The following is a 12,595-nucleotide window of genomic DNA, read 5'->3' on the forward strand; positions in this document are numbered from 1 at the left end:
CCAAGCACTTTCAAATCTCTTGAATATTTTTAAGGATGAATCGAAATTCCTATATTTTGTTATAAAATCATCCAACCACTAAGATCTCTCGAGACTTAATAAAGTCATAACTTCGGGTTTGGTAGCTATACCTTCATCTACTCTCGCAATTTGAATTCCTTGAAAATTATATACATGTTGTCAAAGCTAACCTTTCAAGTGGAGGAGCGGGAAGAATTGGTGGGTACGCTTTTAAGTTATTGCATTTACTTTTTTGTACCTCTTGTTTCTTACTTGCATGCTTAAGGTCATCTTACATGTAAAAACCAAAACTAAAAAAAAATTAAACAAGATAAAATTCTCCGCCACAACAATCAAAATATAAGAACTCAAAATTTAATAACAAATAAATAAAACAAAAATTGAAACTAAATTAAAACGTTTGTATCGGATGATCGAGAATCTCTCAAAGGAGGTAGCCTACGATTGCTAACAAGATTCTCCATGGTCTAAATGAAAGTATATAACTCATTAAGTCAAGTTTAGTAAATTCATCTGGACTAAGTGAATCCGAAAAAAATAGTAGTGTCAGAAAAAAGGAACCGTAAGATCCTAACCGGTGTCACTCTATTCAACTTTAATATTCTCCATAATATTTAAATAAACTTAACCTTAGGAAACATTTGATTTGACATCATCACTTAACACGTTTGAAAACTTAAACTTGCCCCGATGAGGAGCTTGGAGCTAGTATTGTTGGCAGCACGGTCATCTTCAACAGCAAAATATTTCTACACCAGCTAAACTGTTCTATAGAATTAAACAATAATCCTCAATTTTCTTTTAGGCTTTTGTATGGCTCTGTTATATAATATAAGCCCTAACTCGCTTCAGAATTCCAAGGTTATCATTCGTCATGACCTAAATCCTCATATCTTCTAGGCTATTTATGTGATCGTTTCACACGAATGTAAGCCCTAATTAATAAAATTGGCAGGATAAAACATTTAAATATTTCTCCTCTAAATTGAAAATTGAAACCCAACCATAAGATAGCTTGGTAAGTCACCAAGAATCTCCTCAGGATACATGAGATCCTCTAGTTCTTCTTCCTTTGGATTCCAAAAATAAATGTTCCAAGTTTGAGCCACTCAAATTTCACACCTCTTTATCCGATTTCTTTGGAAAGTATTATTCCTTTCACCTCTTTGAAGACAATATTTGCTGAATTTTATCATGAGTTTTCTTAGGTAACTTCAGTTATCTAAGATGTAATTAACTATAAGAGTTTGCCTTTATAGGAAACTTTCAAGAACCCCTTACTTAACATAAACTCTATTTAATTTTTCATATTAAAAAAGAGAATTTGTTGACATATAAAAAAAATGGTTTCACAAACCAAACGGCTGTCATACATTTCTTAAGTTTTTTTTATTGAGCCTCACTATCAAGTTATGTGTTTATCTTTCGAGGTCGATACATAGTTTGAGGTGCATCACTCTTTCATCTAAGCTTTGAAAGATATTGGATCATTTTGATTTCTTATTTTTCTAAAACTATATATATATAAGGATTCCGATTCAGGCCACCAACAACTTCCCAGGACTCCCCACTAAAAATAGTGTCGACAACTTCTGGCGACTCCACTAGGGACTAGTTTCTCTCTCCATTTAAATCAAGGAATATTATCTTCATATATCAGTAATGTGTTCATGTCCCTTATGGTCCAGATTACCTATCTTCCGTTGGCATACGTCACCCATTTCTTTCTTGGGTAAGTACGGTCAACTCTTTTGGACTTCACGATCATCTGTTCAATCACCTTTGGACCGAGGGTTAAGGAGTTCATTAGGAATTTTAATCTTTTTGTGGGGTCGAACCCCCAATAAGTGTGTTGGTGGACTAATTCTGCCTAAGCATTATGCATTGTGAAGTCGGTCCCGCACTTGGTCCTAAACTTTACTTTCCCTCTCGAGTTTATTTTGTTATTTTACAAATTAAATCTAATTGTGTCATGTTGTGCTTGTTCTTTAAACCTATTTTATATAATTAATTAAATTCTCATATTTTCAAATTTACTTTTACTAAATTATGAAATATTTTTCACAAACTAAAGTTAAAATAAAAGACTGCCCAGTCTACAGATCGGCCTTTGTTAATTTTTAGTGCTCACACTAGAATTAATAGGTATTGGCCAAATAACTAACCACAGAGCTTTCTTTTTGAAGTTGTTGTAATGGCGTTCCCGACGCTCACTTGCACTCACTTTCTCGTGCAACCTGCCGACGAGCCATGATGCCCACAACGTTGCCCTCACCATCAAGTTTGGAGCCAGATTCGATGAACTGGAAGTCATGCTCGGAAAGGCTTTGTTTGTCATAATGAAAATTACCACTCCAAAAGTTCAGGAGCCATCTGTAGAGTTCAACCTGAACTGTCCCTAGAATTTCCCTTCTTACAAGAAGGTAAGGACTGCCCCAGCACCTGCTAAGCCTGTTGTTCATGCTTCTGCTAAGGGAAAAGAGGTCATGATCGTTGAAGATATAAATGGAGGATTCACCGTCCAGCCATCGGTGTTTGAAATTAAATTGAGTTCAAAGTTTGTACCATTAAATCAGTCACAAAGAAGAAACCACAGCCGAAAGATTTGGAAGATTGCTAATGCTCAGATTTCTGAAAAGTGTCTGTTGATGAAATTCCTCACCATAAGGAACTAAGATTGTTAGAAACATATCTGCTTTTGCGAGGGAGTAGGCTCCATCCTTTAATGGATACCAATGGATATGAAAGTATCTAGACGACTATTGCTGCTTTGTCATTACCTCATAGACATGGTGGGGAGAGGAAGAAGCCCAGTCCTATCACCCGAGTCAGTACAATATTCCAGAGACTAACTACCAAGGAGGGTTGTTTAGTCGATGAATTACTTAAACGAGTGGGATGTGTAGTATCCCCTTGCATGAAGAAGAAAATTCTAGGAGATATCAAATCTGTCAGACGATTTCAAAGATCAACTGAAACTTTTCCTGCTCATATTCCCATCAAGTTCCGTTTGGGAAGCAGAGTTGCTACCACTATCATCACTGATGATTCTACTGTTGCTACTCCAGGACTACAGGTTGTCGACCGGTTAAGTCACGCCTGGGTCTGAGAACTCTTCCAGTTACCAGTCGTTGCAACATCTTGAATGTTCTGAAAGAAAAGATGAAGAGGTTACTCAGTACTGTATCTGGTCTCCACCATGGGGAGCATACCTCTATTCGACATGTCAATGCATCACCGTTGAGACACTCTGTCTCAAGGTCAACTGAAACTTTTCCTGCTCATATTCCCATCAGGTTCCATTTGGGAAGCAGAGTTGATACCACCATCATCACTGATGATTCTACTGTTGCTACTCCAGAACTATAGGTTGTCGACCGGTTAAGTCACGTCTGGGTCCAAGAACTCTTCCACTTACCAGTCATTGTAACATCTTTAATGTTCTGAAAGAAAAGATGAAGAGGTTACTTGGTACTGTATCTGGTCCCCACCATGGGGAGCATACCTCTCTTTGACATGTCGATGCATCTGTTGAGACACTCTGTCTCAAGGCATCACTCTCAGAGAAAAAGTTATGGGTACCTAAGGTTACCGTACCAATATGATTCAGTGAGCCCATAGGGGAGGAACATGGAATGAAGCAAGGATCCGAAATATCCGACATCTTCACAGCTATTGCTATCAAGTTGGATAAAGAAATGGAAGATGTTTAGTAGAGTCCCCTAGATCTCAAGATGATACAAGAATCAATAATCAAAGAAAAGGTTGAGAAGATCAAGGTTGAGATTTCTAAGTTAGCTCGAGAACATGGGATTTCCATTGATGATGATGATGAAGATTTTGACTTTACCGATTATCTCAATGAAGACTTCATAGATGATCATGTCATTGAAACCAAAACCGTTGCATCTGTGCACGACGCCCAACCTCTCATTGAGGGGAACACCGTAGATGATCTACGTAGGGTTATTCTACTAAGGGACAAGCAAATTGGCTAAATGGAGAAAAGGATGGAAGAGATGGCCACTTGCATGGCGGTCATGGCCACAGTTCATGGACAGTCTCAAGCACAACAGTTAGCCTCTATGAAAGTTCATTAGTAAAAGTCAATCAGCCTACGATTGTACATATCACAGATGAAAGGTGAGAAGTCACCTCGGTTAACAGAGATGATCAAAAGATGAAGGATTCTCCATCGAGCATCATACCAGAAAAAGAATTTAAACAAATGGTTAAACAAGTTTAGGAGGCCTTAGCCCAATCTAAGGGTGGTGCATTGATTTTAAAGGGTAGACCTTTCCCGGAGAAATTAGATGTTGTACCCTAACATAAGGGTTTCGTGTCATCGAACTTTAAGATATTTGATGGGACTTGAAAACCCAGACAGCACAGAACACATTTCTGAGCCAGTTGTGGTAATGTCGGAGGTAACAAACCTTGGTTTTCCATCAATTTGTTAGTAAACTGTCAGGGATAGCTTTTGATTGGTATGACGAGTTGCCCAACGGATCAACGAAGAAATTTGTTGAATTATAATAGCTATTTGTAAAGAGATTTGCTGGAGCACAACATCATACTTCTATTGGAGATCTCATAGTAGAGGGGCAAAAGCCTAACGAGACTCTAGTAGATTATATCTTGAGATGGAGAAACCTTAGCATGAAATGTAAACCGTAGCTACAGGAACATCATGCGATTGAAATCCTACTCAAAAGAATCCATGGGCCAGTAGCTTTCATGCTTAAGGGACTCACTATCAAGTCCTTTAAGAAACTAATCAGCAAAGCTAACAATATGCAAGAGGAAGTTAAACACATGAATTCTCAAGAGAAATTGGAGAAGACCATAACAACCTGAATATTTAATAAGAAGTCTGGGACAGTGGCAACGGTTGATAAGGGAAAGCAACCAATGAAGATACAGGCAGAACATTCTAAAGATGAAGTTGTACCCAAAATGTTCAGAAGTCTAATGAATAAGCTTGAGTTCAGATTTTCAGATCCAAGGAAACTTGAGGAAGTCAACAAGAAAGATCAACCTAATTATTTATCATACCATAGGATGCTTGGACATACTATAGAGGAATGTTTCATCTTTAAGGATTGGCTCGAGAAAAATCTTAAAGTAAGGAATATAACGTTCCCAAAAGAATATCTAAAAGAACATGAAAAATGTATGTAAATATGATTTCAGTCAAGCCAATCACTCCGATAGATCCATAATCAAAAAAAGATGGATGAAGTACAGTTTGGAGCAAATCATCTAAGAAGATACTGGATCAGATTCAGACTGCTTCAGCTCAGGCAGTATTTCAGAGTCTACAGCCTACTCAGCCAAAGATGGAGATCTCACCAGAGAAACCACTACAACTAGAAGAGAAAGAGAAGAACGATTTCGTGAAGGCCGATAGCGCGGGGGGTAGGATAGGGGCTGCCTCAGTTAGATTGGTTTTCTCGGATTCGGGGAAGAAAATCCTTGAACCACATACCATGTATGATTATCTTTTTGCCCCACCAGGGTATTATGAATATAGTGATTTTGATTTTGTCTACATTTTAATTGTTTCTCGTGATAACGTAATTGATTTTGCTCAATCTAACTCTGATATCGATTCCAAAACCGATCCTCAAATCGTACTTAAGTCCGATGAACCCATTAACAAGGATGAAGAAGATATCGACGATACCGGTTACGATAGCACTGGGAGTGATGAGCCAGTCCTCGAGCGTCATGGCACACCACTTGTTATCAACTTGGATCTCTCCAATGAAGAAGAAGCAACATAAAATTTACTCACAACATTGCAAGAAGGAGAATAAAACACAGAAATACACCTAAGGAGCGGAAAAGTGTTACCCTTAAGGTCAGCTCAAGGAAAATAAATAGTGACTCAAGAAGATCTACCTCCACCTCCTCCACTGGAAGAACCAAATGATCAAGTAAAGATTGGAGGATTACATAAAGTGGATTATAACGCGTTAGCTCATCTTAGGAGGTTTCCGACCAGACTAAGCATTTATGATGCTCTAATCCTGTTAAAGGAGATGAGAGAGTCTCTAGTTACAGCCGTTCTTGACCCATAGATTTGCTTAGCTCAGTTGGCCAGCACAACCTCTAATGAAGTTTGTTCATTAAAGAAATAGTCTGGGATAAGTTTCACAGATGAAGACTTGATGCTCGGTACTGCTGACCACAATCAACAACTCTACATCTCTATTAATATCGGTAGATTTGTATTGTCCAGAGTTTTGGTAGATCCTGAAGCATCACTTAACTTAATGAGTCTACGGGCATTAACATACTTGGATATTAAGGCTCATAAGTTCAAAGCTGATAAAAAGATGTTAAGAGGATTTAATCAGATAGGGGAAAGAGCCCTTGCATCAATTACACTGCTTATGAAAATCAGAGAATTAGTAATAACCGCAAAATTTAATATCATTGACGTCGAGACCTCTTTCAATGTTTTACTTGGTTGACCATGGATTCATGAGCACAACATGCTTCCGTCTTCCATACATCAGTGCATTAAATAATACAAGGACAAGAACATTGAATGAAAGGAGATTTACAGTCATTTTTGGCTCATGAAGTTGGCATTCATTAAGAGGCTGCCTACTACGAGCCTCCAAAAAAAATTGTCTTCTCTCGTGAAGTTGTGACAAATAAAAATGAAGATTCAGAAGGATGACGACGGCAAAGTCATTCAGCTCCAGTTCAGCAATCTGCCACCACTCTTTTGCAAAATGTTGGTGGGGGTTCTTTTTGTTCGCACACCCGAGGTCAAGGCTGGGGATGTGGACAGGGAAGAACCAATACGATTACTGGATGGACTATACTGACCATCAACATTGATGATAAAACAAAAGAAATCACAGTACGAGATCTCCTTGGAAGAGGTGGAGAAAGCTGAATATGAGTCGATGTATGATCGGATCAACCACTATGTGAATGCCTTGACCCTTACTCTGATTCTCCCCTAAAAGTTCGAGAGTTTAGAGGCCCAGGAAGTTCGTAGCGCTTGTTCAAAGTCGATCAAGTTTTATCGTGCTTCTACATCTGCTAATATTGAAAATCATGTAAATTTAAAAGAGGATTCTAATGAATTAATGGAATTATCTTTTGGTTACTTTTCTCCTTATGTACAAAAGTTAATTCAACATGGATATGTCCCAAAGGAAATGCCAAAAGATAGGTTAAAACATTTTGAAAAATTGTGGAATGTTAGAAGTTGAATTCCTAGCTTGAAAGAAGCACTCAGATTTGGTACTGTAGGACCATTCGATGATTCAGAATTTTGCATGGTTGTTACTAGTAAAACATAAGAGGATTGTCTTTCTATAGAGGATGACTCTCAAGATCAGTTAATAGAACACGTCCTTCCAAAATTTGCGGAAGAAATTAAATCAACTGCTGATGAACTTAAGGAGCAGCCCCGACCAACATTTATAAATTCTCTACTCAGCAATGAAGAATCTTCAGAACTGATCAAGTTATTATCAGAATTCAAAGAGTGTTTTGCTTAAAGTTAAGATGAAATGTCAGGATTATCCCCAGAAGTTGCAGTTCATAAGCTTGGGGTGGACAAAGATATGACCCCAATAAAACAAGCTCTCAAAAGAGTGCACCTTAAAATAGATCAACAAGTCATTGTCAAGGTGAATAAATTGATAGATTCTAACTTTATAAGAAAAGATAAATACCCCACGTGGTTAGCCAATATTGTAACAGTTAAGAAGAAAAATGGACAAATCCATGTATGTGTCGACTTCAGGGATTGGAAAAAAACCTATCCAAAAGATGAATTTCTGTTGCCAATACCAGAAATGATGGTGGACATCACTTCGACCCATGATTTTTTTTCCTTCATGGATGGATCATCAGGATATAACCAAATCAAGTTGGCCTCAGAGGATACTGCACTTATAGATTTCAGGACACCGATTGGGATCTTCTGCTAAACAGTGATGTCATTCGGGTTGAAGAACGTCGAAGCAACAAATCAACAAGCTATAACAAAGATCTTTGTAGACCTCATTCACAACCATGTGGAATGCTACATGGATGATTTAGACATCAAAAGCAAATAAAAAATAGACAGTTTGTACAATTTGAGGATCATATTCAAATGATTACGACAATATAATCTCAAGATGAATCCCTTAAAGTGCACCTTTGGCATCACCTTCGGGAAATTTTTAGGATTCGTTGTCCGTCATAGTGGAATCAAGATCAATCCGGATAAGATTAAAGCTATCTCGGAAATACCTCCTCCCAAAACCTTGAAACAATTATGCTCCTTTAAAGGAAACTTGACATATCTAAGACATCTTATTTCTAATCTCTCAGGTAGGTGTCAGCCATTCTCGACATTAATTAAAAAGAACGCCAATTTTATTTGGGAAGAGAAACATCAGTGGGCCTTTGAGAACATCAAACAATACTTAATAATACCTCCTATTTTGGCATCCCCTATTCCAGGAAAAACTTTGATACTTTATACAGCGACCTTAGACGACTCTCTCGGAGTTCAGTTGGCTCAGGTCAATGATGAGAGCAAGGAAAATGCACTCTACTACTTAAGTCAACCTCTAATACCGATGGAGGTATGGTATCCACCTATTGAGAAGCATTGCCTAGATTTATTTTTCACTGCACAAAAGCTGAGGTATTACATGTGTTTTTCATAAAATTATACTTATTTCAAAAGTTAATCCATTGCAATATTTGATGACCTGACCAACACTTTCCAGACATCTAGCAAGATGACCAATGATTTTACTCCAAATCGATATAACTTTTATTTCCATCCGCGGTATCAAGGGAAAAATTTTAGTAGATTTTCATGCAGCACCCAATTCTAGCTTGGTCCCCTTTTAATGATGAGTTACCAGATGAATGGGTATTACAAATAGAACTGTCCAGTGCCAGACATTGGGAAATATGCTTTGATGGAGCTTCGTTAACCAGAAAAGATAAAGGATCAGAAACAGTTTACTGGGCAAAACAATAATTGTTCTGATTTTCATCACGCCAGATAAGGGTATGTTGAGATTCTCCTATCACCTAACAGAACCTTGCACAAACAATGAAGCAGAACATGAAGCATTAATCACTGGATTGAAATTAACAATCTCAATGGATATAACAGATATTGTCATCTATGTTGACTCGCAACTCATCATCCAACAAGTCATCGGACAATATAAGATTTTGAAACCAAGATTAGCAGAATAGCATCAATTACTTGTGGGCACAAGTAATTTAGATCCCGAGTGTGACTCTGTACTGGATTCCTCGGGGAGATAACGCCAATGCTGATGCTTTAGCAAAACTTGCAAAATAATTGGTGTGTCCTCCAAAAAATTCCATTAACATTACAGTACAAGGAAGATAAATTTTATCTCGGATCAAGCTCAATAATTTGCATAAACTCAAAAAAGAGGAAGGAATGATGATTGCAGTTGCTGACATTAACGAAGACTGGCGTAAGCCATTGATAGAATATTTACAAACTAGAAAATTGTCAGAAGACAAGTCTGAGGCATACCATATCATAAGAAGAGTTATGTCATATGCTCTAGTAGGTGATGTCCTCTATAGAGGATCGTTGGATCATATGGGGTTAAGATGTCTGAGCAGAACCGAAGCACAAAATTTTGTCAAAGAAGTACATGACAGATTGTGTGAAGCTCACCAGTCGGGGCTAAAGATGAAAATGAAGATCAAGAGACTCGGATATTATTGGTCAGCAATGATGTCTAATTGCATGGATACAGCTAGAAGGTCTCACCTTTGCCAAGTGCATGGGGTGGTCTTAAACCAACCTCCGAATGTGCTACACCCAATTGTTGCCTCGTGGACATTTGAGTATTAGGGCATGGACATAATAGGTCCGATAGACCCTCCATCTTCTCAAGGACACAGGTTCATTCTTGCCGCTATAGAATACTTCTCCAATTAGGCAAAGGCGGTGTCATTACAAGAGGTTGCAGCACAGCTCGTCCTTTAATTTTTCAGGAGTCAAATTGTTTATCATTTCGGTGTACCACACAGAGTGATTTCTGACAACGGGATAGCCTTGAAGAGCGCAAAGATCAACAACTTCGTTAAAAGATATGGGATAGACTGGAGATACTCTACAATTTACTTTTTACAGGCAAACGGACTGACCGAAGCAAGCCTTCAATAAGACGCTCATGCAAATCTAAAAGAAAACCTTGGACAAAACCAAAAGAGATTGGCATAATAAACTGTTAGAAGCTTTATGGGCCTACCAGACAATATTCAGAACTCCTACTCAATGTACACCCTACGCGTATACGTGTCTAAGGTTGTATTGTCACTGAAAGTTCAGACACTATCTCTTAGAGTCACTGTCGATAACCAAATTACAACCGAAGAAAGTGTAAAGCTCAGACTCAAAGAATTAGAAAATCTCAAGGGAAAACGACTAGATGTACAACAACATTTGGAACTTTACCAAGCGAGCATGGTACATACACATGACAAATTGGTCTGCTTGAGGACGTTCAAAGTAGGTGACCTTGTTCTTGTTCTCAAAAGACCTATTCTTGCACGTCGCAAAATAGGTGAAAATTTTGAGTCAATTTGGGAGGGACCATTTGTCGTAGAGAAGGTTTATTCGGGAGGAGCCTACCAGCTAGTGGATTTCTGAGGCAAAAGACCTATGATGTCAATCAATGGACGATATTTGAAGACATACTATACAACTTCACATTGCTCAAAATGAGATTTTGAGATTTCTATTGTTCTGGGGTTATTTATTTGGTCAAGTGTTAGTGACTAAGTCAAAAATTTTGTAATAAATCAACCTCAACAAAATGAAAAATTTTGAAGTTGCATACTTTGATGTTCTCCTTTCTGCTTTTAAGTTTAATATTCTACTAAATTAATATATATATATATATATTGGGGAAAGGAGCTACTTGTGGCTCCTTACATGTTGATTAGGAAGAAAAACAATTTATTCTATCTACCACAAATGTCTATCAAAAACATCTACAATTATTTATCAGGATAAAAAACATGTAGTAGTAAATCTAAACTAAAAATGCCAGAATGAAAATAACTAAATACAAGTCTAACTAGCCTAACATATATCAGCATTGGAATATAAAAAATGTTCTTCAAGTCCTATTAATTGTAACACAAACACAAACAAACAAACAAGATAAATTAGGTCAATTCTTCCTTTAACTCATCACATCTCACTAACTTACTTCAAATTTCTAATGGAATCACTACAAAAATATATTGGATACTTATAAATGATTTAATAGATTTTAATCCCAAAGATAAAATTATCCCTGATATATTGGCTCCAAGACACCAATCTTAGGCATCATCCAATCTCAGGCATCATCTAATACTTCAAATTAAGCACCTCTAATAGTTATACGGATAGTGTAAATTCATCCACATACTACTCATCAAATAGGTTAGCTACTCCTACCAAATGAAAACAAAGTCAAAGAAAGGAAGTAATAAAGTTGAGATGGAATTTTCACTGATAAATTCATAATTTCTCTTTTAAAACTCAAGTCTGGGTTAAACTCGAGTTGTAGTGGACTCATCAATCCAACTACTACAAGAGAACATACAAGTCTAACCATAAGAAGAAGTAAAGAAACCACCTCCCTCATGACACATAAAAAGCAAATCAAACCACTAACAATCCAAACATCTACCAATCATCAATCAAACTAATCAATCCACACTAAAGAAAACACAATACAACACTAACAATCATGACTTTTAAGCATATTAAATCAAACCACACTGATGACTATGGGTTGTCTCCCATAAATCGCTTGGTTTAACATTGTTAACCCAACAAATGATTCCACCAGGATCAAAATTCCAATTAAGTAATCCTTGATCAATCGCCCAATCTTTTTCAGATCCAGGGATTCCTACAAAGTCCTCGAATGTAAATTTTTCTTTTAGCTCTTCCTTTTTAGATTGATTCATATCTTTGTTCCTCATATATCATTCTAGATCCGATGTTCTTCTAGTAATTTTCTCAATTTTCATATTAATATCATCCTTTGATTTTATAAGAAATGGATATTTATAAGATACTTCATGATCTCCCAAATTTTGGATCAGATTCTCTCTAGATAATTTAGATTCTGGATCAAATTCTTTTAGGTTACTTTTGTCTTTAAAGTTATCTTCTAATTCTTCAAGAATTTCTTCCATTGGTCTTTCAATTTCTTTATCCTTATCTCTTAACTCAATGTTCTTTTGAAATATATCTTCAAATTCCCTTTTAAATATTTGTTCGATAACTTTATATTGCTCATCATTCATCTCTTTAGAATTTATCTCAGGGTCACTAGGTAAAGTCTCTGGGGGGTAATTGTTAAGTGCATTATTAATCTGCCCCAGCATCAGAATCTCATTCATTTTGTTTGTATACCATAGAATATGTCATTCAGTGACAGTGAATAACTCTTTCATAGGAGATCTTTTACTGATTTCATCATTTAATTTAGGTTCATCTTGTGATTGAGTTGAATATGAAGATATAAAGACTGGTGGTGTAGAT

This window comes from Phalaenopsis equestris, unplaced genomic scaffold, assembly GCF_001263595.1.
Source record: "Phalaenopsis equestris unplaced genomic scaffold, ASM126359v1 Scaffold228613, whole genome shotgun sequence".
Classification (NCBI taxonomy): Eukaryota; Viridiplantae; Streptophyta; class Magnoliopsida; order Asparagales; family Orchidaceae; genus Phalaenopsis; species Phalaenopsis equestris.